This window comes from Pinus tabuliformis, chromosome 9 (assembly GCF_031772625.1).
Source record: "Pinus tabuliformis cultivar Carrire ecotype Pingquan chromosome 9, CPIR1, whole genome shotgun sequence".
Classification (NCBI taxonomy): domain Eukaryota; kingdom Viridiplantae; phylum Streptophyta; class Pinopsida; order Pinales; family Pinaceae; genus Pinus; species Pinus tabuliformis.
The window spans coordinates 260369817-260393961 of record NC_142307.1 but is presented as its reverse complement, the minus strand read 5'-3'; the positions used below and the strand labels follow the sequence as shown (position 1 = coordinate 260393961).

The following is a 24145-nucleotide window of genomic DNA, read 5'->3' as shown; positions in this document are numbered from 1 at the left end:
ATGATCAACCAAAAACTATATGTTCACAATTACTTATCCACCACAACTTTCGCAACATAGAGAATAATACAGTCTTTCATTCCAATATAAGGTCAAAATAAAACTGGAAACACGTTTGTTAAGGCAAGCTACCCCTCATGTTAGGAGCGGTACATATATTTTTTCACTTGCATTTATCACCATTGTAAGCCCAAGGTCACAAGTCAAAAGCTTTGTAAAAACCATGTGAGTCTTTGTATTTAGGTGTCCTAGGCGTCATGATGGTCTACCATGGCCTGTCCTTTTGGGCTAAGCCCTTGATCTCTTTGTCTTGTATAGGATCAGTAGATTATGGATGAATCTCAGGGGGGACTCATGCTTTATAGGAGGCGTGATTGTGTAGGGACAATCACTAGTGTATGGGCCAATCAAACCGCATCAAGGTGCACCTATGTCTTAGTGCACCTTGGTACAATATTCCTCAAATAGTTCTCCATATGGAAGCCTCACAAAATCAACATTTCCACATTTCTCGGGGCAATTCACATTTTCCAATGCAAGTGGTCCTGAAAGTCAAAAAGTCAACTTGGTCCCAAAATGCTCAAAATGATGAGAAAACACCATGCCACATTGAAATTACTCCAACAATGAAGGCATGATGCAATTATAGGTGGTCAAAGTTGGTCAAATGGCATGTGGAGTTTCCAGTTTACAAAACAAGGGTTGGGCTTGTTAGAATGTTGTATGCAAAATTGGTCTATAGAATGAGAGAAAAAAAACCCTTGTGTCAAATGTCCAAAATTCCTAAGGGTATTAGAGATCTAGTAAGTAGGTGTGATGACGTGGCATAGATGGTGGTGATGTGGCAATGTAGGGTACTACTTTAGCCAATGAAGCTAACTACATGTGAAATCAAGGCAAATATCAACAAAGCCAAGTGAAAATCATGCAAATTTTCATTGGCATGTTGGAGAAACAAGCACAAGGCTAGCAAGTCGAACTAGTAATAGCCATTTGTGTCAAAGGAACTAGTCGTTTGTGGTGGTTACTAGTTGTTGCAAGGTCAAAGGTAGAATGAAGGAGGTCCAAGGGACCAAAAGTTGGCAAGTGGGCACAAATGTAGTTGTTGTAAAGTCAATGATGCTTATCCTCAACCAAATCAAACTACCTCTAACCAGATTGAGTACACTAAGGACTAAGTCGAGCCACAAGGTAGCCGTTTGAGTTGGACGTCGAGCATCCAAGGAGATTGTTGAGAATTTTTGGGACACTAATCCTAATTTCTTCCACTTCCAGGTCAAATGCAAGTGAAACATTGGACTTTCAAGGGACTTGTGAGCCAAGTCGATTTCCCCAAGTGAGCAAAAAATTGTTAAAATGTAATATTTTATGAAATTATTACTTAGTCTTCGACATATGGATGACAAGTAAAATATTTTCCTAAAGGAAGAGTCAACTAGCTGTTAGTGAGCCATTATACAACCATTAAAGAAAAATTATAAAAGGCTAGCCTCTCCTCTGGTGCACATTGTTGTTGGTATACAATATTTGACTAGTTTCTCGTTATGAGATAAATAACTACACCTTTTGATTTGCAACGCACCTTTTAATATTTTCCATAATAGTTATTACTTTTCATCATTATTTTTAACAAATAGGGAAATTCCATTATTATTATAGCATGTAAATCCAACCAAAATCGTCTCAATTATACAATTTTCCAAGGATCGGGTAAATCCAACTCCTCTTAACTAGTGTACATGCATAGTATCCCCCCTGTACAATTAACTATTTTTACTAACTCGATATCATCTCATTGAGATTAGATTTTTAAACCAACTAGTTCTTAGCCAATCTCTGATACAAATTAGCTCCTGAGATTCCTTTGCCTTTGTGTTGGGCTCTTGGGTTTCAAGAATATTACCTTAATTCCTAATTTTGTTTGTTATTTTCCTACCTCCTTTTTCAAGGTTAAATTCCAACAAGTATCTTTTTGTTGTGCGTATTCTTTCAAAACTATTGTCTCTTCTTCTTACGTTGAGCCTTTTCAGAATCTCTCTAAACTACAGTATTCTCAATTGCTAGTCATCATACTTCTGTGTCTAACATCCTAGACCAATTTTAATGTTTGATCCCCTGAGTCCATTTCTCTTCCCCAAGTTGGGCTTGTCTTTTACTTGTGTGTCTTCTAGGATTTCAAAAGGATTGCATTATCTCAGCTTTGTCCAACAGATTTTTTTATTCATTTTTCCACCATCTTCATTTACCTACTTTTCTTGTATCCTTTTCCACTCATCATTTGAAGAATCTTGATTCTCTCATTTTTTAGCATGATCAGGCTCAACGCACACATAGCATTCAAAAGGAAAGTCTTCATAATCAACTACCTATTTCAAGATTTTACCTGCAAAATTGAGAAACAAGAGCAAGCCATTTTTCCTCCTTTCCAAGGACCAGACCTATCAAAGTTTAGCATAATGAGCGTCCTCTCCCCTTAGGTACCTATGATTTTAATAAAAAGATTCTTAGAGACTTCCCTAGAGCTTCAAAATCAAATTTATGCTCGAATTATAGAGCCAGCATGGAAAATCCGAACCGAATTGGGACTACCTGTGGAGAACCAACCATAACAGATGAAATCCAAGATAAATTTACATAAATAGCCATGCTCTAGCCTCTATCCATAAAATATGTACCCCTTACACCCTTCAAAAAGAGCGTCTCTATGATTTTGGTCTTAGACAATTACAACAAAAAATCCTAGAGAAAAAAGGATTACTCCAATTGATCCTTATCAATACTAACCTTTAAATCCAACTTCAATGGTCTGATAAGACTGTGATCTGAAAATGAGATCTTAAAAACAATATTAAGGTATTACAGACTCCTGTGCAGGAATGCCTATATTACTTAGTGCAACGAATTGAAAAGATTGCGAATAATATAGACAATGAGCAGGTAGAAAAACATAATAGGCACACACATCAACACAGCGAATAATCAAGGAGTTCACCAGACTTCCTGGCTACGTCTCCTAGTCCAGCTTTCAGTGGTGACCTCTCTATTATGTCTTTAAGAGCAGATTATTACAAGTGTGAGCTCAAATCGAGTCTCAACACAACGGTGACAAAACAACAGGGATTTACTTGAAATCCTCAAGTCTACAAGAGTACACAGACTCTCCTTCTTGCTCTCTGTCTTCTGCTTTCTCTCTGTCTCAGCAATTGCCTTCCTCTGTTTCTGCCACTAACTGGCTTTTAAGCCTATCGGCGCTTGTCTGTTCGTCTCCCCTTTCGGCTCTCTGGCTCTTGGCCTCTGTCCGTTCAAATCCCCTCTGAGCGTTAAACAATCATCGTAAAATTCCTTCAAGTATGGTGGCCACCTATTTTTAAACGGAAAGGACCACTAGCGTGGTTGAAATCCTCGGGAATATGTTTCTCTGTTTACATAGAGAAATACATTAAAAACACTGAATAATCCGACAAAATGCGTTCTATCGGACTTCAAATAATATAAAATCCGCCCTATAATCCTATCGGATCCGCCTTTGGTCGCTATCGCAAGCCCACCATTGATCTACGTGATCTCCAATCCAATGGTTGATATTCATTTCGGGTGGCTTATGTGCACGGAGATTACCCACCCGAAAAGGCGGTTTTCTCTCTCCTGCACCAAGCCACGTATCCGCCAGTGGATGGGTTCGAGCGAAACCCATCCAATACCACTTACCGCCTGAGGCCCGCCCGAAATCCTGCTCATTGCGGAACTCAAATAATATAAGGTTGTGTCTATAATTCCTTTCGGGTCCGTCTTTATCACTTCGAGGCATTTTCCTTTGTATTTCAGTTTTTATACAGAAATGCACTAATACACAGAAAAGCCCGACAAATACCTTTATATTGGAACTCAAAACTTATAGAGTCGCGTTTATAAAACCCGTTGGGTCCGGCTATCGCAAGTCGCATTTGTATCGGCCCCGCTCCTTTGTATCGCTGCAATGCGATATTGCGATGCAATATATCGCAATCACATATCGCATAGTCCTCGGGCCGCGGTTAGTCCTCCTTGTGTTTTTAGCGATGCGATATTGCGAGTAAATCTGGACCGTTGATCTGCGCGCTTGATCGACGGTCCTCGTTGACTCGCGCTGATCGCTGTCGCGATTTTCATATGGCTGCCTCCAATATCTCCCGCTGGCCTCCGCCGATTGCGATATGCCGATTAGATCTGGATCGTTGATCAGTCCAATTCGACGGCTCCTATGCAACGTCACTTCCACCTTTGCTTAGCTCTGTTTTCTGCCTTTCTTTCACTGTTTTCCATTGCGATAGTGTTTCCGATAGTTAAGTATATGAAGACTTAGAGGTTTTTAGGATCCATTTTGGATCATGCCTTCCCACTGAAAAGCTTTTGGACCACCAAAAGTTGGTTTTTAGGCATCGATCAAATGAGGATACAGCTTCCTCACTTGTCCAATTTCTATCCATCGTGCACTGCTTGGTTTTGAACCTTTAAGTTTGATTCTCAGGTACTCAACATCCCCTCGACACATAGTTCTCACCTTCCTGTCCAGAACTGTGTCTTCCTGCAATTCATTGAGATATTCAGGGAACTGACTTTGCCCTTCAGGATCTTCATCAATGAAGGTTCATACAATCTCAAGTTTTCTGCACTAGCGACTAAATAGATCTGCATATAAGCTGGCAAATCAAGGTGAAAAGCATTTTCACCAATTTTATCAAGTATCTTGAAAGGCCCATACCTTATTGGTTTTAGCTTCTTACCTTCACCTTGCATTCTGTCTTTGCTGATGTACAGCAAGACTTGATCACCAACTTAGAAAACTATGCTCAACTCGATGCTTGTCATGCCTTGCCTTGTACTTGGCCTGACTTCTTTCTAGTTGTTCCTGCACTGCCTGGTGAATTTCTTGGATTTGTTCAATGAACTTGGTTGCTTTGTCCACATCACTGTGTCCATCAACTGTTATGTCTTCACCAAAGACAAAATCCAAGGGAGACTTTGCTATAAAACCAAAACAAGTCTCAAAAGGAGATCTCTGAGTAGAAGAGTGTTTGGCACGGCTGTAAGCATGTTGTACATAACACAAATGCTCATCCCAAAGCTTGGGATGCTTGCTGTAATAGCCTCTGAGCAACTAGATCACTGTTATGTTGACCACCTCTGTCTGACCATCTGTTTGTGGATGAAATGTTGTGCTCTTCTTCAATGTGGTGTCCATCAACTCCCATAAACTTGACCAAAACTTCCGAACAAATCGAGAATCTCAATCAAATATAATAGAAGTAGGTAAACCAAAATGAACCCATACATTGTGAAAAACCAACTTTGTTGTTTATTCAGCTGTAACCTGCTTGTTACAAGGTATCAAAATACACATTTTACTGAACCTATCCACAGCAACATATAAATAATCATGACCTTTTCTAGATTTTGACAATCCCTCAACAAAGTCCATGGAAACACTTTCCCAAGGATGAGAAGGAATTGGAAGTGGAGTGTACAAGCCTAATTTTCTATTACTGGGCTTGCTTGTAGCACACATAGTAAACCCTTTGATATATCTAGAACTGTCTCATGCATTCTTGGCCAATAACAAAACCTTTGCAACTGTGAAACTGTTTTACTTACACCAAAATGACCTAATATGGGAGAAGTATGTGCTTCTCGGATTATGTTAACTCTTTCAGTTTGTGGAATGCATAAATTTCCCAAATGATATAAGAGTTGGTCCTTAACATAATAATCCAATTCTTCTACTTGCTTGCCATGACTTAAAGTTGCATATACATCTTTAAAATCTACATCTTGAGCATATTCTTCAATGTAACTTTCATGCATTACTAAGTTATGCTTAAGTATAGTAGATGCATTTATGATTGGTCTTTATAACATATCTGCAACCGTATTGTGTATGCCCTTCTTATATTTGATGACAAGATGAAATTGTTGTAGAAAACCCATCCACCTATAATGTCTTGATTGCTACAATTTAGTTTGTGAGTGCAAATATTGAAGTGGTTGATGATCTGTATGTATGATTGTTTCTTTGGCCATTAGGTAATGTTTCCACTTTTTCACACTTTGTACTAATGCATACAATTCTTTATCATATGTGGGATAATTAACTACTGTAGTCGTAAATGTCTCAGAATGATAGCATATAGGTTTACCGTGTTGCATCAACACTGCTCCCATGGCATAGTCATTGGCATCTGTTTCAATCTCAAATGGATGTTGAAGATCTAGCAGTGATAGTACTGGTGTTGTACTAATTTTTTCTTTTAGAGTGTCGAAGGCTTTCTGTTGTTTGCCTCCCCACTGAAACACCTGTTTCAATCCTATTAAAGCATGTAATGGAGCTGCAATCAAAGAAAAGTTAGCAATAAATTTTCTCCAGTATTGTGCTGCTCCTAAGAAACTCCTAACCTCTGTAGCAGATTTGGGTTTAGGCTAGTTCACAATGACTTCAACCTTAGAGGGATCTATCTTCAATTCACCACCCCCTACAATATGACCCAAATAATTTAAAGATGTCTTGCCAAATTCACATTTTGGCAACTTCACATAGAGATTTACATGCTTTACATGGTCTTCCCATGTCTTACTGAAAACAAGAATGTCATCTAAATAAACAATTACAAAATCATCAATAAAAGGTCTGAGTACATCATTCATCACTCTCATGAATGTAGCAGGAGCATTAGTTAAGCCAAAAGGCATAACCAGCCATTCATACAGCCCTTGTCTTGAAAGCAGTCTTCCATGCATCTTGTTCTGCAACTCTGACCTGATGATAGCCACTTCGCAAGTCTAACTTAGAAAAGTAAACTGCTTCTTTCAACTGATCTAATAGATCATCAATACGAGGAAGAGGATAATGATTCTTGATCGTTATTTTATTCAGTGCTCTATAATCAATGCACATTCTCCACAAACCATCTTTCTTTCTCACCAGCACGATTGGAGATCCACATGGTGATGTGCTTGGTCTTATGAACCCTTTATCGAGCAACTCCTGTACCTGCTTCTTTATCTCTGCATTCTCTAAAGCTGATAACCTATACATTCCAATGTTAGGTAATAGAGCATCTTGCTACAAATGAATATCATGTACTATTTCCCTTTTGGGTGGCAACCCTTTCGTTCTTGAAATAGGATATCATATTCTGAAACAACTTTAACTAAATCAGATTTCTGTTTAGCATCACAGCCTTCAAATATATTGGTTTTATCAGGATTCTTTTCCTATACAACCATTAGTAAAAAATGCTTACTTGAATTCACAATTCCTTTCATCTACCCTGAGTTTATGAGAGAATAGTTATTTTTGAGTTTATGAGCTTTTACAATATATTCTATTCCATCTTTAGTGAGTTGATACTTATTTTCAGCTCTATAGAAAATAGCTTTCCTATCATACAAGTAAGGACTTCTCAAAACAATACCACATATATCCAATGGAGCTATATCTAACTCAACCTCATCTACAAATGTTGACCCAATAGCAAACCTAAGTTTACATTGTCTTGTTCGGCTCCCGCTGCAGATTCTGGAGGCTGCACCCTGCGTGCTCTTTCACCTGCGTGTGTGCCCGCACTCAGCCGCACTACTCCCTGCGGGCGGATCCGCCTGAGGCCTCCTCTCTCCCTGCGGGTGGGCTGTTTCATGGAGATCCGCGCTGGATTTTGACAAGCTCATCTCTAGGGCTTGGGATCATGGAGACACTGGGCTCTCCCCAGGGGTCCCCTTCTCCTCCGCCACTCTCGCCTTCGGAGGCCTTCAATCGGCTTCTGGCAGGGCTTCCTAAGAAGAAAATCCCTGAAGCTTCGAAATTTGTTAAAAAGTTGGATGATATCCCAGCGATCTCCCTCCCTCCTGAAACCCCGATCCAAGTTGCTTTGTCTCTGTCCGAACGGGCCCTCATCGGCCAGTTTACTGGGCTATGGCCGTCCCCAAAAACCACGGAGAGCTGGGTCTCCAGAAATTGGGCGTCGTTGATCAGAGAAAACGTTACCTCTTACTTTCTGGGGAGAGGATACTTCCTCTTTGAATTTACTGCAAAGGAAGACAAAGACCTGATCTTCCGAAACGGCCCCTACTTCATGGGCCCTCAGGGCCTGTATCTCAACAAATGGACCCCGGATTTCGACCCAGCAGTCGATGTACCCAACGCAGTTCCGGTGTGGGTTAGACTCCCGAATCTCCCGGTCCATTGTTGGAATTGGGACTCACTGCGGCACATTGGAAATGCCCTGGGGAAATTTATAGACCGAGCGAACAATAAGGACCAATACGACTGCGCCAGGATTTGCGTAGAAGTAGATCTGGAGGTAGGGCTTCCTGAGGCCATCAAGATAAATGTAGGAAGCTGGACGCATTTGCAGAAGCTGGACTACGAGCAGCTGCCCTTCAAATGTCGGAAATGTCACGTTTATGGTCACTTCGCCAGAGGCTGCCCATCCAACAACGAGGCTATGCAGGGAAAGGAGGATGGATGGAATCAAGTCAAGCGCCCCAAATCCAAGAAGACGGGAGGACCTAGTGGCAAAGGACCTCACCAGCCTTCTGTTCAACATATTTCTCCAACTCCAGAAAATCAGTTTGATCCTCTCAGCTCGCAACCAGAGAAAACCCAGGAGGCAGAGATCCAAAAGGAGACAGAACCCACTGAGGAGATCGAAAACCAAAATCCAAACTCTTCAAGCAAAGGTACACCTTCAGCCTCCATCAAAGGTACAAACGCTGAAAACCCCAAAGGCAAGAACACTGAAGATAATGAAGAAGAGCAGAACACAGATGAATCAGAGGAGGAAGGAGAAATAGGAGAGTCCCAAGCCTCGGTAAGAAGATCTACGAGAGGCCGTAAAACGGACAGGGAAAAAAGAGAGGAGGAGACGTACAAGGAAAAATTACAAGGCAGCCAGCCAACTCTAGAAAAATTGCTAGCCTCAAAGCCTAGGATGCCGAAAAGCCAGCCCCAAGGCTCCAAGGGAGCCCATCAGAAACATAAATAATGAAGATCATCTCCTGGAATTGCAGAGGTATGGGGAGTAAAGTCAAGGAAGAAGCCATGCGAAGCCTGATAAGAACAGAAACCCCAGACATACTTCTCATCCAGGAGACCAAGCTGGAAGACATAGTCTTCCTTCAAGCAAGTAAGAAACTTTGGTTCAAAAGTGAAGCAAGAGCAGTCTCTGCCAGGGGAGCCTCGGGAGGGATTGGCACTCTATGGAATGCCAACAAATTTGCAGTCATCAGTGAGGCTAGCAACACCCACTGGTTGCTGCTGAAAATGCAGAACCTGGATACTAAAGAAATACACTGCATCTTCAACGTATACTCTCCAGTTAGTGCGGGGGAAAAAAGTATGTTGGGACTCGATAAGACATCAAGCAGATCTAATGAATCTGGAAAATATTATTATTGCTGGAGACCTCAACCTCACCCTTAACTCGTCTGAAAAAAGGGGTGGTAGTGCAGTTCGAGATCCGGCAAGGGAATGGGCGGAGGATCTCATGCAAGACTGGGATTTGCTGGATATCAAGCCCTCTTCCGGTAAGTACTCTTGGACCAATAAAAGAATAGGCCCTGGTCATATTGCTGCCAGATTAGACAGATTTTTCATTCAAAGCTCATATTTGTTGCTTGGATTAGAACCAAGAATGCACATCCTAGCCAACAGTATCTCGGATCATAAACCCATAAAGCTAGACCTTCTAGCTCACCTTGATCTGGGTCCTATACCCTTCAGATTCAGCCCCCTCTGGGTCAAGGAGCCAGACTTCATGCATCTAGTCAAGGAATGCTGGAGCCAACCTGTTAAAGGATCCCCCTTCTACATATGGGAAGAAAAACTCAGAAGGGTAAAACGAGCTCTAAAAAAATGGGCCAAAAACCTCTCCAAACCTGATATAGAAAGAAAAAATATCAAAGTCTCCCTTGCCACTCATCAATTGCATATGGAGAATACTATAGTCACAGAGGAACTGTTGGATCATGAGGCCCGTCTGCAACAGCGCTACCATAAGGCCTGTCTTGTTGAAGAGGAATACTGGAGATTAAAATCTCGAAACCTCTGGCTCAAATCAGGGGACAGAAACACCGCATTTTTCCATAAACAAGCTCAGAGTAGAAAATGCTTTAATACCATCTCCGAGATCAAGGAGGACAGCGAAACTTACAAGGAGTTTGCAGACATCAAGAAGGCAGCCCACGCCCATTTCCTAAATCTGTATAGTGAAGAAAAGGATCAGCAACAAGTCTCAGAGCTGTTAGACTCTGTCCCAGCTGCAATTTCTCCTTGTATGAACGAAGTCTTGGAGGCCAAAATCACCAAAGATGAAGTCAAAAAAGCCCTTTATGATATGGATCCGGACAAGGCCCCTGGGCCGGATGGATTCTCTGCCAGGTTTCTTCAAACCTGTTGGTCTATTATTGAAAAGGATCTACTCAAAATGATTCGAAAATCTCAAAACACCCAGAAAATAGGCGGCAGCACAAACTCTGCCTTCTTAGCCCTCATACCCAAGGAAAAAGGCGCCAGCAACTTCAGTAGATTCCGGCCGATTTCCTTATGCAACACTGGGTACAAGCTAATCACAAAAGTTATAGCAAATAGACTGAAGCACATTCTTCCCAAAATAATCCCGGAGAATCAAGGAGGCTTCATCCAAGGGAGGCAGATCGTGGACAACTTCACCCTAGTACAGGAGGCAATTCACTCAAGCCTTCAACGAAAAGAACAAGGTATGGTAATTAAACTTGATTTAGCAAATGCTTTTGACCGTGTAAACCATAGTTTCCTTTTAAAAGTCATGAGCAGGTTTGGATTTGGAACAAACTTCATTAACTGGATCCGGGCATGCATCTCGGAGCCATGGATTGCTCCACTTGTAAATGGAAGAGCCACGAACTTCTTCAAAGCATCGAGAGGGCTTAGGCAGGGGTGCCCCCTCTCCCCTCTGCTATTCGTCATCCAAGCCTCCGTTCTCAGCTTTCTGCTTGACAAAAAAATGCAAGACCAAGATCTTATGGGACTGTGTATAGCAAGAGGGGTCAAGAACATTAATCATGCTCTATTTGCAGATGACACCCTGCTTTTGGGTGCTGCCTCTCTCTCCTCCGCCTCCAAATTCAAAACAGTTCTGGAAGAATTCAGCAAGGGCTCAGGCAGTGTTGTAAACAAGAATAAGTGCCACATCTTCAGCTGGAATACCCCGCCCAGACTTCTCTCTGCTATTTCTAGGTGTCTGGGATTTGCAGCCTCCTCTTCATGGACTTCTTTCAAATACTTGGGCCTTCCTGTTGTCCACAAAAGATCCTCAAGCAAAGATTGGCTCCCTCAGCTCGAAAAATTTCAGTCTAAAATCCAGGCCTGGGGCTTCACCTGGCTCAACTCTGCTGGTAAATCTGTCCTTATCAAATCAGTGCTTTCTAGCCTCCCTCTATTTCAATTTGCAGGGATGCTCGCTCCAACAATCATATTAAAAAAAATGGAAGAGTTTATACGGAGGTTCTTCTGGAAGGGAGGAAAGCAGAACGAAAGCAAAATTCCCCTCATCAGTTGGGAAGCCATATCCAAGCCTTTGTGGGAGGGAGGTTTAAACTTCAAAAACTTAGGCCAGCAGAATGTAGCAATGGCAGCAAAGATCATCTGGAGGATCATCGCGCCCAATCCTGGCTGGGCCCAAATAACACTCTGGAAAAAATACTTCCGAGGTCCTCGCTCCCGCTGCTTAGACAGAGTGATCTGATTGCCCAACTCATCGTTCCTCAAGCTATACGATAAGGTTGCTTCTCTAATCAAAGACCACACCCACTGGATCCCTGGAAACGGCAAAAAAATAAGAATCTGGACTGATAAAATTATGCTCACGGATCCGATCAATGACAGAGTGCCCACGGGAGAGTTGCGGGATTGGATGGATAGAGAGAGGTTGCGTACACTGTGGGACATCTCCCTCTGGAACGACACCGAATGGGCAGGATGGAAAAGAGTTGAAACGCCAGAACACTTGACCAACGAATGGGTCACGCTGATCGATCTCCTCCACGGTCTTGCGCCCATGCACAGGAGGAAAAAAGACGCGATTGGCTGGGGGAAGAAAGTCAAAGGTTATACAGTCTCTGCGGGGTATGCCAAATTGAGCGAGAGACCGCATGTTCCCACCAATCCAGCACCCTGGCAGGGGATCTGGCGCTGTCAGGCATGGCCGAAAATCGATTTTTTCGCCTGGCTTCTATGCCATGGCCGAATCCTTACATATGACAGATTGCAGAAATTAGGATTCTATGGTCCCTCTATTTGTCCTCTGTGCAACAATAATGTCGAGACAGCAGCCCATTTAACCTTGGAATGCAGCTTTTCCAAGCAGATCTGGCTCACCCTCATACACTCCCTGGATCCCAACTTCCTGCTCCCTTGCTCCATTGTCGAACTCTTCTCTAGCTGGGCAAACAAATATCCTGGTCCTCCCCCCAAAATCTGATAATCAAAACAGCATGGGCTATTCTACCAAAAGTTATTTGCTGGCAGATATGGCTAGAACGCAACAGAAGAATTTTTAGAAACTCTAGACAGCATTACAAGGCCGTTGAAGTTAAGATCAAGTGTCAAATAAAGGAATGCCTGTCTGAAATAAAAGATGATGCTAGCCTCAGCCACCAGGATATCGCTTGGGGTTCATTCCTTGAATTACAATTTCTCCCAGCAATCAGAATTGCCCCTCCTCTTAAAGATTGGCAAATAAGGAAACCGGAAGCAGACTTTCAAGACTGGCTCAAATCGCATTCAAGGTATTCTCTCTTCTTTGATGGGGCAGCTAAGGGTAATCCGGGCAGAGCGGGTGCTGGAGGTGTCGTTGTAAATTCAATTGGAGAAAAAATTCACTCCTATGCTTGGGGGCTTGGACACTCAACCAGCACTCAAGCTGAGGCTTTGGCTCTCTTGCAAGGTCTTAAGACTCTAAAGGAGCTAAACATAAAGGAAGCAATAGTTATAGGAGACTCCCAGATCATTATAAATGCAATGGTCTCCAATTCCCCTACTGCTGATCTTAAACTAGCTAGGCTGATATTCAGAATTAAGGGCCTAGAAAACGCTTTTCAGAAGCTGAATTATTATCATGTGCTGAGAACGCACAATAAAGATGCGGACAGAGAAGCAAATAAAGCAGCCCTCCTCTCTGCCGGGGTCAAGCTGAAAGACAGAGAAGAATCATGGGAACCCATCCCATAAGCTGCGCACCGCCATGTTCTACTGCTTGATCTTAAAAAAATTTGTCTGTATTTCCAAGTGGGGAAAAATTTCGGATATAGAATCAATAGAAACCCATGCTAGGAAGAAGACCTCAAGTTACAGTAGCATTCTCACTTCCACCAATGAGATGCACCAGGATTTAGACATCCTCATTGTAATCAGACTTTCGGCATTCAGGCCAAGATGAATATAATCACTCTATAACCGTTTCTGTCAAAAAAAAAAAGTTTACATTGTCTTGTTACTTGTAGTTTTGTTTTATCACATACCCAACCTAATGGATACGGCTTCTCGTGAGGTTTTGTTAGTAATCCCAACTTCTTTACAATTGTTTCAGAAATCAAGTTTACTTGTGATCCACTATCAAATAAAGTATCAATCTTTTGGTGCTTGGAAATGAATCTAATACGAAAAAGCTCATGTATTTTCCTCTCATTATTTTCATTATCAATGGATTGTGTAGAATTACTTGTGGATGCTTCAGAATTTTTACCTTTTATACCTATGGCTGTGACTATTGTTTCATCACTTGAGTCTGACCCCAAGTCTTTCTGAATAGCAGCAGCAGTTTTTTTCTTCTTACCACCGAACTTCTTAGGTTTCAGCTCTGGATACAAAGACCAGCATTGTGCCTCATCGTGTCCGTCCTTCTTGCAATGATTACATGAAGATTTGTCCTTCTGTACAGTGTTTGTTTTCCTCTTCTTCCATTTCAGTTTCTTCTTTTCCTTGTTCTTACTTACAGAGTGTTTAGATGATCCCCCAACCTCTGGGTTCACATTCTTGCCTCTAGCTTCTAGATGTGTAACCTGAACTGATACATCATCTAAGCTAGTGGGATTAAACATGAGAATGGTATGCTTCAAATAGTTATGCAGACCACCTATATACTTCAAAAAAGTTTCAGGTGAGTCTAGAGATATGCCTAGAGTTAAAGCTCTTTTTCTAAATTCCTGAGTATAACTTTGTACACTTTGACCCTTTAACTGGCGAAGAGTTTGCCAACTCATCATTGCCTGCTGCATATAAGCTAAAGGATAGAATTGTTTTTTGATGGCAGAAACAAATTCATTCCAGGTAGAAAGGATTTTACCATGTCTTTGCAGATCAGCTTGTGTCTTGCCTTCCCACCACACTAGTGCAGTTCCTCCAAGTCGAAGGCTAGCCAGCTGAATCTTTCTCCTTTCTGAATCAATGTTCTGCACCCTGCAATATACATCAATTTGTCTTATCCAGTTATCTAGCTTTTTTGCATTTAGTTCTCCATCATAAATTGGCAAATCAAACTTCACATCTAATTTAATCAAAGAAGTTTTCTTCTTTTTCTTATCAGGGCTAGGAGATGAGGATGATGAAGGTGATGGTGGAGGAGATGAGGGAGGAGGCATTTCCCCTTTCCCATTTCCCCTTTCCCTTTGCCCTCTAGAGGGGCAAATAGAGAAGGTTCCTTTGCTCCTTTGTCTGGTTTGGGTGTTGAAGTGCTTTCACCTCGACTCTTATTAAATTCCCGATACATCTCTTCGACCATGGCTCGCATGGCCATAAAATTGTCCATGAACTGAGATTTTGATTCCAATGGAGCTTCTTCTGCCATTCTCCTCTGAAAATAGACTCTTCCAATCTCTGGATTAGCCTCAACAAATTCTCCTTCCCCTAGATTGAGATTTGACCTAGTTAGTATTCAAAATCCAGCACAAGCTTGTCTAACCTTCACAAAACCAAAACCAAAAGCTTTGATACCACTTGATCTGAAAATGAGATCTTAAAAACAATATTAAGGTGTTACAGACTCCTGTGCAGGAATGCCTATATTACTTAATGCAACGGATCGAAAAGATTGCGAATAATATAGACAATGAGCAGTTAGAAAAACATAACAGACACACACATCAACACAACAAATAATCAAGGAGTTCACCAGACTTACTGGCTACGTCTCCTAGTCCAGCTTTGAGTGGTGACCTCTCTATTATGTCTTCAAGAGCAGATTATTACAAGTGTGAGCTCAAATCGAGTCTCAACACAACAATGACAAAACAACAAGGCTTTACTTGAAAATCCTCAAGTCTACAAGAGTACACAGACTCTCCCTCTTGCTCTCTGTCTTCTGCTTTCTCTCTGTCTTAGCAACTGCCTTCCTTTGTTTCTGCCACTGACTGGCTTTTAAGCCTATTGGCGCTTGTCTGTTCGTCTCCCCTTTTGGCTCTCTGGCTCTCAGCCTCTGTCCATTCAAATCCCCTCTGAGCGTTAAACAATCATTGTAAAACGCCTTCAGGTATGGTGGCCACCTGTTTTTAAACGGAAAAGACCACTGGCACGGTTAAAATCCCTGGGAATATGTTTCTCTGTTTACACAAAGAAATACACTAAAAACACTGAAAAATCTGACAAAACGCATTCTATCAGACTTCAAATAATATCAAATCCACCCTATAATCCTATCGGATCCACCTTTGGTCGCTATCGCAAGCCCACCGTTGATCTACGTGATCTCCGATCCAACGGTTGATATTCATTTCGGGCGGCTTATGTGCACGGAGATTACCCGCCTGAAAAGGCGGTATTCTCTCTCCTGCACCAAGCCACGTGTTAGCCAGTGGATGGGTTCAGGTGAAACCCGTCCAATACCACTTACCACCTGAGGCCCGCCCAAAATCCCGCTCATTACAGAACTCAAATAATATAAGACTACGTCTATAATTCCTTTCGGGTCCAGCTTTATTGCTTCGGGGCATTTTCCTTTGTATTTCGGTTTTTATATGGAAATGCGCTAATACACAAAAAAGCCTGACAAATCCCTTTATATCGGAACTCAAAACTTATAGAGTCGTGTTTATAAAACCCGTCGGGTCCAGCTATTGCAAGTCGCATTTGTATCAGCCCCGCTCCTTTGTATCGCCGCGATGCGATATTGCGATGCGATATTTCACAATCGCATATCACATAGTCCTTAGGCCGTGGTTAGTCCTCCTTGTGTTTTTAGCGATGCGATATTGCAAGTAAATCTGGACCGTTGATCTGCGCGCTTGATCGACGATCCTCGTTGACTTGCGTTGATCGCTGTCGCAATTTTCTAATGGATGCCTCTGATATCTCCCACTAGCCTTCGCCAATTGCGATATGCCGATTAGATCTGGACCGTTGATCGATCTGATCCGACAGCTCCTGTGCAGCATCACTTCCACCTTTGCTTAGCTCTATTTTCCGCCTTTCTTTCACTGTTTTCCATTGCGATAGTGTTTCCGATAGTTAAGTATATGAAGACTTAGAGGTTTTTAGGATCCATTTTGGATCAGACTGCCAGATAGCAATAAACTAGCACACCAATGCTTGCTGACACAAGGTTCCTAGCTAGGGGAGGGAGGGGCAGGTTTCAACTTAACCTTTTTCTTGAGATGCTCGATGTTCTAAGAGGATCTTGAGTGGCACCAGGGCCCTCAACCCCTATAAGCCATAAATCCATGGCCATAGAGGAAAGAGCCCAGTAAAAATATGCAACCACTCAACAAAAGAAGACCTACCCTTTGCAATGCAGCAGGCATACCTTTGCAGGCTATCAAAGGGGTTTGGTGTAATGTCCCCTATGGATTAATTGCCCAAGGGTGGACGAAATAACCTATCCAGCCCCATAGGCTATAGTCATTGATAAAGGGGGAAACCATTATCTAGTGTTTTGGGGCAACATTGGGTAAGTTTTGGGTAGCTGGGGCAAAAAAGCCCAAATTGGGGGTTGCACTTGCAACCCCTCACATTAGAGTGAGGAAAAAAGACCCCATGAGAAATCCATAAAAATTAAATAAGTGAGATGAGATCATTTTCTCATCATCAAACTGGATTGATCATTGGATTATTTTTGAGCTGCGTCTCTGAGGGTTTTAAGACCCTTTTTTTTTCTCTTGACTAGTTTCAGTGGAGGTGATCCCACCCTAGCGAAGTCCCCCTTTTCTCTCTTACCTGTGACAGTGTGTTTTCCAGGAGTAATTCGGATCTGTTCTGGCCAAGGAGCAACTACCTGTGTTATTAAATTGGTCAACGAGTTTTCCATGGTTAATCTGAGGCAGCAAAAGGTAGTATTGGTCACCGAATCCTGTTTCAAGCCCAGAAAAGAGCAGCTCATCTCAGTCAAGGGAGCGAAGGGAATCTAGGGCTCACCTGCGGCCCATTTACCTCCATGAAGTTGTTTTAATTAGCGGAGCAGTGCATTAAACTCCCTGAGGCAGCGACACAGTACTGTAACCATTCCTGAGGCAGTTTGAAGACAGCGAGGGTAGTTCTGAACTTCCTGAGGCCCTGTCCCAGTCAGCGAGACTTGTTGAAGGACGCTACCATGAATCAGTTGTAGCCGCGAATCATTTGAGGAAGCAAGGAACAATTTTTGAATCCCACTGGTTACAAAGAATTTGAGTCCGCACAGCGCAAGTCAAGACAGCTGAGGTCTCTAGTGGATATCAGTACCAGACTTGAAGGGCGATATAATATTATAATCACAGAGAAGGACAATGACCAGTCAGCAAGCTCGAGAAAGGCATTACGATAACAACTGAAGTAACAGTTCCTATCTAAGCAGTTTATTTAAATCACAGATAGTCTTGTAAGTTGTTTAGTGGACAGACTGATTGAATAGGGTTTGATTACTGTTAAACTTCCACTGTTTGTAGAGAAGGATTGTCACTGTTGTGAAGGCTATGTAACTAGGATTCTGATGTAAACCAGTTTACACGCTGGTATTACATATTTATCCACCTGTTTATTCCTTCTATTATGAGTACATTTCATATATCTCATTAGAACATGCCCAAAACTAGTTAGGTAACTAACATCTTGTAGGGCACTGAACTCTCAAGTAGTCTTCAATTAGGTATCTTCTGTAGCTTCGGATGTTAGCCTAGTCTTCGTGTTTTCAGTTCATAAGGCTACAAGGCTACAAGCTTTTTGGCCCTAACTCTAAAGGAGGGAGCGAGAAAAGAAATATCCTTTTAAAAGTGGCCACAATCAACCCCAACAGCTTAATGTAAAATTCAAATAAGAGGCTCTGCACAATGGTGGAGGAGAATTGAACACAACCTATTGTAGTCTTCGTTGGGATGTCTCGACCATAATAAATATAGATTTAAGCCAAGGCTTATCTTTCTTTGAACAGGTACAGAGGTCCAGCTTGCAGCTTAGTGGTTGGCTTGAATGCCAACTGTCAACCCACATTTTCAAATCCACAGCACACTAACCAAAGGAAACCAATTTTACTTGAAACCCTCAGTGGTTATTCCACCTGATGTAAATCAGTGCACGGTACTGGGAGATAGGTAGCTTTATGCTATAAGCCAATTGTAAGTGGGTGAACTGCAAGGATCGAAAATGCATAAGTGGCCAGTGCAGACCTCCCAAGCCAATGTGCAAATATGGATGCCTGGTAAGCATGGAGTTTCATTTGAGCCTTCAGCTTTGCCAGCTTAAACTGAAAATTTGCTCTATGCCATAGCTGGCCAAGTATATATGGGAAGGAGTGCAGGTACATCTGGCTCTGGTGTTATACGAGTGCAGAAGTCCCAAACTCTATTGAACAAATCTGCCGCCATTTCTTTGGACAATTAGCAAGCACGTTGATGAAGGTTTAGTAGGTGGGGATACCAGGAACTCATTTAACACAGCCATACAGGTACTTTACCCATACAGCATACAACTGAGCTATAAGGTAAAGACTTTACACATCAAATCATCATTGCGAATATATGCCCCAATACAAAGAGTGGACACTGGTACACAATTTTAATGAAAAAGACCCGCGATCAACGCAGGAGCTTGGCTTCCCATGGTTCCCGGTTTTACTCCAGCGGGCCCAAAATAGAGTTTGCATATAAGAGACAGAAATAGGAAAACCCATGATTATTTTCACTACGAAAACATGCTCTGTTAATACCAACATAAGCAAATATATGTTTTGGAGAACAGCCAACCCACAATTGATCTTCTTCCAATGCATATCTGTGCACCCACTTCACCAAAACAAAAAAAATCAGACACAAACCACATATATTCTATTCTGCCACGCCCATTCAAACAAATACAAAACCTAAAACACATAATTCAAATTTCCTTTAAAAAGAATAACAGATCTATAGGAGTGACTCACCTCGGAGAGTAGACCAATTGTGATTAGAGGAATTCCTGGATCTAAATGGATAATCTCACAGGACGAAATGGAACAATGTCTCGGATTACAGTTGACTGCGAGATCTCTCAGTCCACTTCACAACTTGACAAGTCTTTAACCAAATCCTTTAATGATTCGTCTTCATTCTCTCATAGTTAAATGTTCGAGTTACCCGCGTTTCAATTATTTCCAGTACGTTCCAATGGATTTCATCTTCTAACTGTAATTCTTTTAAACTAGGGCAATGTTCAAGTGAATATTGCTTTAACACCTCGAAGAAAAAACATTTATATGGAAAGAGTTTCACGATTTGTTGAAAATGTCATTGGCCTGTTTAGTTGGTTACCGGTTAAAAAATTATTTAGTTTGTGAAGTAGTTGGGGACTTTCGTACAAGACTCAGTTTTCTTAAACGGATATATTTAGTTACAGAAAGAAGTTATGATAATCGCATAAGTGATTGGATATGGCCTAGTTCATAGAAACATTTTCGAGTTTTTCAGAGTGGTTGAAAATCAAGGATGATTTGATCGGTTAGCAATTTGCAACAATTTTATTTCGAATTATATTTATTGAAAGTTTTTAAGTATATGACGTTATTATTTGTGACATAGATATAATTTAAAATTTTATTCATTTTTATGATGTTTTCATAATTAAAAATAAAATAAAAGTAAAAATACTAATTTATAAATGTTAATATCAAATAATATTTTGAATTGGGTGTATGAAATTATTTTATGGGGATCTATTCATTCTATCTATTTAAGTTTAGTCCCATGATATAGTTTAATTTCTATTCATTTAAGTTTGGTCCCATGATATAGCTTAACTTTTAGAGGTTAATGGGAAACATTTTCTAACTTTTTTGGGCAACTCATCATTATTATAATTGAAGTGGAACTCTTATTTTATATTTAGTTTATTGGTTGTTTTGTTTTATTGAATTAAGTAGTTTTTTTTATTGTATATGTTAATAAAGCAAGTGATTCTTAGATTATCACTTTAAAAGAATATCTTAATTTCTTACATTTATAAAGAGATTCAAAGTGAGTGACAATTTGTCAGGGTGTAATTCTAATAAATTGGTTTGGAATTTTAGGAAATCAAAATTTTACATGTTATATTTGTATTTGTCACTATAGGACAAATAAGATGTTATAAAACAAAAATACACTTGAACCAAAGGTTAAATTGCTCAAAAAATGCTTGATCATATAAAGAATATTAAGGTTGTGTTTTTTCCAAGTGAAAGGAGGACCAATGAACCTTTCTCATATATCATGAGGTCAATTTTGAGTTTCCCATACAAAACTCATGGCCACCACTTAAGGCTTTGAGAAATAAAAAGTTACGAGGAAAAGAGACAAGACGTGAATATTTTTGTTAAATGACATAGAAATCCATGATTTGTGGCTCTTAGTCTGAGGCCCTCAGCAATTTTAAACGATGCATTATGAGTTCATGGCACGGAATGAGACATGTGTTGATGTAGTCTCAAAGTCGACGTTGGCACCGGGTGGCACCCTAGGGCACTGTCACATTGCAATTAACACTTATTGATGTATATAGGCCACATTTAGTAATAGAATTATGATAATAATGTTAAGAAAGACAAAAATGAATGAATAGAAAGTATTGCAATAAAAAATGTAAGGATGAATATTAGGCATGTAAAAATTGTGAATTATTTTGTTATTGCAAAGAAGATAATCATTTATTGGTTGTTGTTAATTTATTTACGACGACTTTATTATTTTTCAAATGCAGCCAAGTGTAGCTACTTTGGGCTCTATATTTGTGTTCCATGTATCGAAGTAGCTTTATTTCTCTCCATGTAACACAAAAAACAATTCTACAACTAGAGAGATCATTAGACCTAAGTCCAGATATCTCGGTCATTTTTTTAAATACGATTATATTCAATATTTTGTTTTGGGCTCACCTTGTGTGGAGTAGTGGAACTTACCATTTTATCTTCGCACTTGCGCACAAAATTTAGTTTTGCACGTATTTGTTTCACACATATTTTAGTTTTGTACATGTCTTTTCTTAACTCTCCAATTTATTAGGCGAAGGACTTCTCTCCATTTAATGCAAAAAAAAATAAATAATAAATAATAATAATAATACAACTAGAGAAATCATTAGTCCTAAGTCTATATATCTGGGTCATTTTTGCAATATGATTATATATTCAATATTTCCTTTTGGGCTCACCTTGTAGCTTTTTGTTTTATCTTTGCACTTGCGCACAAACTTTAGTCCCACACATGTTTGTTCTGCACATATTTTAGTTCAACACATGTCTGTGTTCTTAACTCTCCAATTTGCTAGGTGAGGTCGTCTTCATTTCTCTCCACGTAACGTAAAAATGAACTCTATGACTAGAGAAATCATTACACCCAAGTCTAGATATCTAGGCCACCTTTTTCGATACGATTGTAGATTCAATATTTGCTTTTGGGCTTATCTTGTGCGGAGTATTGGAACTTAACCTTTGATGTATGCACTTCTACACATACTTTAGTTTTGCACAGGTTTCAGTTTTGCACATCTTTGTTCCTATTCTCGTTGCGACAAGAACCCTCCAAATTTTTTGCCTAACTCAATTTTGGAGCCTACCTGAACTGTTGTTCCAAGCTACTTAGTGTCGTCACATTGTTTGATTTGTCATTGTTATGTTTTCTCAAGTGTTTTATCCTCCTAAGTCAATGTTTTCTAAGTGTCATCACCTAACCTTTAAAAGCACTTGTGTTATCTTGCCCACGGTTAGGCGAACTCGTAGCTTTTCTTGACTTAGAAAATAGCCTTATTCGCCACAAAAGCAGGAAAAAAAACTTTTAAGGCAAAAGCACACTTCAAGATGACAAAGACTTGCTTTTACGTTGAGCGTACTCTTACTTGCTTAGCAAGTATTCCCTCCTTGAGCGCATTCCTTTGACACGAAGACATGTGTCCTTCTAGAACTCATGCATGCACTTTCTTCTTGCATGTTGGCACACTCCTAGAAAATAGGAGACCACTTCTCTTCTCTTAACTAACTCATTCCCTCGTCGACAAGTGTCAAGTATGCATGAGATCGATTTTCATGTAATCTCTTTTAAATCAACCCAGTTAATCATTATTTCTCATAATCATTCTCATCTAGGTTGGGCATGTTGTCGCTCGAATTGTACAGACACCGCGACAACAGCTAAAGTTGGGGGTTGTCACTCTGATCCCCACCCATTCTGTTCTAGTTGTCTCCCAACAACAGAGTATGGGGGGTAGTCCCTATGGAAATGAGATGATGGAAAGAAAGTTGGGAACCAACTTGCCCAAGAGACACAATTGAGTGGCCTAGCTACTTGGTGAAAAATTAGCAAGATTAAGGATTTGATTAGATTTAGAATTGAGACCAGTGCCTTATGGAGTAAAAAGTTCTTATTTATTATAAATTATGACCAAGTAACTGGATGGAAAATCATTGCTGATATGATTTACTAACCTATATGATATGCAACTCCTACCTAAGTGTGATGCAAGGATCTTGGTTAATTTTAGATTAGATGCCTAATCTAGATAGAACCTTTCCCTTAATTGTTTTGAGAAACAATCTTCAAAGTAGGTTTTGAGATGGAAGCCAACAAGAAGCAAGCAAAGGATTGATTAGCAATACCTCCCCATGTGTTCCAACGACCAAGTGCCTCCGCCGCTGTGGAGACTATGGCTCTGACGACTGCAAGGTCACTGTGTTAGCCACTAGTAAGGATTGAATCCCTTAAGCTAGATGAGAGAGGGTAGTCATAAGAGTATATCAACCAAGCTTATACTTGGAGGTAAGTTATTAATGCAACTACACTTAGCATGAAATGCAAGATTATGAGTGAGTTTCTTAGTTTAAGATTGTTTATATTATTTAAGTACTTAATGTTGATTAATTTATGGTAAGAGTACTTAACAATGTATTGAAAAACAATCTTAAAAAAGAACAATTGCTTAATGATACAAGTCCTAATGTTCAACACCAATTGATAACAAGAACTTAGAGAAAATTATCCACTTAACAAATAGCCAATGATTCAAGATGACAATCACAATTACTCAAGATAATCTTATCACAATTCCAATTGGATCTCTAATGCCCAAATCAACAAGATTAGAACTTAGATGTTTGAGTGTTTGAAGTGCCAAGTTAACGAATTCTCAAATCTAACTCAAGATAATCAAATATTAGGGCTTAACAACAACAAACTACTATGAAAAAGACACTTGTGACGAGATTATAACAACATTAAGTAAATCAATATAGACCTAAGAAATAACAAGTCTATGATAGCCAAAGATGCTCAATGAGATGTCCAACACTTTGCTTGATGTAAATGATGAGTTTTAGCCCACTTTAAGATGCAATGTTCAGAGTTATATCTGATCTGATTTAACTTGTTACAACAATAAGTAGACCAGAAAATTAGTGAGTTATTTATGCCACAACAAGTGCCAAATCTCCACTGTTCACCCTGGAACATGAACAATTGGGTGCTGGCCCTATATGGGTCCGTCTGCCGGGATTTCCACTACAACTATGGATTGAGGATGTATTTCAATTGATTGGGGAAAATCTTGGTCAATATTTGGAACATGACAGATCTTACCTAGAATTTGGTTGGATGACCTGTGCGCACATTTTAGTCTTCATGGACACTAGGGAGGATCTAGTGGAGGAGTTGATTCTACATTGTAGGGGTTTTTCAT

General features: G+C 40.4%; 1 protein-coding gene across 5 annotated transcripts in view; it reads right to left on the bottom strand.

Annotated features, from left to right (window-relative positions):
* LOC149148178 (guanylyl cyclase 1) overlaps positions 1-24145 on the bottom strand; it is a 396584-nt gene that overhangs the window by 349764 nt on the left and 22675 nt on the right. The window contains exons 1-2 of one of the 5 annotated variants that reach the window (XM_089445747.1): positions 19389-19820; positions 19217-19251 (exon numbers count right to left, since the gene is read on the bottom strand). The exons of 1 other annotated variant lie outside the window; for it this stretch is intronic. The gene's annotated coding sequence lies outside the window, so the exon portion shown is untranslated. Of the gene's footprint in view, positions 1-19216; positions 19252-19388; positions 19822-24145 lie in introns of those variants that run through there. 3 more of the 5 variants (XM_089445748.1, XM_089445744.1, XM_089445746.1) reach the window with 3 other exon arrangements.